Genomic DNA, 1,058 nt, shown 5'->3' on the forward strand with positions numbered 1-1,058 from the left:
AGATAATGCTATAATGGAATAGCTTAAATATAAAGACCAGATTTGACCTCTGACCCAGCTCTGAAAGCTGCCTAAAATTGACCACATTAAATGTCTGGTTAATAACAGGAGGTGTGAAACAGGATGGAAAGCCAACACTTGTTGGAAAGAGGAGAATCTAAGCGTTAAACTAGTGAACAACATGTTTCATTTGAAGCAGGTTCAGTAGAAATACAGGAGGATATGTAAAAACATAAATACAGGTTTCCTGCTGGCCTTTTCAAAACAGCTGAATGTAACCAGAATTCAACAACGTGCTGCTAGTCACCAGAGGGTTTAACATTACGAGTGTAAATATGAAGAAAGAAACAAAATGCTAGAATACAGCATTAAATATAAGGTTGCAGCATAAAATAATGATTTGCTTTAAAATCATTAAACGTCCATGAAATGCGGTTTCATGTTTCAGTCAGAGTGAAAAAGAGTAAGATAAAGAAGTAAGGAGTGTGCGCTTTTCCGTCGCACGTTTGACAGCAGGTCCGTTTTTCACCTCTTTGCTTTCTTTATCCCAACCTGCCTCCCTCTTTCTTTCTCTATTTAAAATGCCTTCGCCAGACGTGTGTGTGTGTTTGTGTGTACGCGTGTGTGTGCGCGTATATTTATTTATTTATGCATCTGATTTGAAAGTATCTCTAGGTTTTTTCCTTCCTTACATTTTAGTCGCTCCTCAAATGAGAAGACGTAAAAGATGGAGCTTCATATTTTAGAGCACAGCTTGAAAGTGGCGAGTATAGAGAAAGAGGGGATCCAGATTTGCACTCACGGATTAATAAAACTCGCCTTCGTGGCCTCCAAAACAAGATGCAAGTTCTTCAGTTTGACGGAGACTCCGGAGGACTACACCATTATTATTACACTTATAGTTTGAAAAGTCCATCTCAATCCCTTTGGATTGTAGGAAGGCAGCCACCTGTTGCTCTATGGAGCTGCCTTCCTGTTCACCGGGCTCCCCCGCCCTGTCAACGGTCACCACCCGTGCGTATGACCAGGGTTTGATACGGAGCCCGGTCACAATCACA

This window comes from Seriola lalandi, unplaced genomic scaffold, assembly GCF_002814215.2.
Source record: "Seriola lalandi dorsalis isolate HSWRI2012SDOR001 ecotype SW California unplaced genomic scaffold, Sedor1 jcf7180002054584, whole genome shotgun sequence".
NCBI classification, from domain to species: Eukaryota; Metazoa; Chordata; class Actinopteri; order Carangiformes; family Carangidae; genus Seriola; species Seriola lalandi.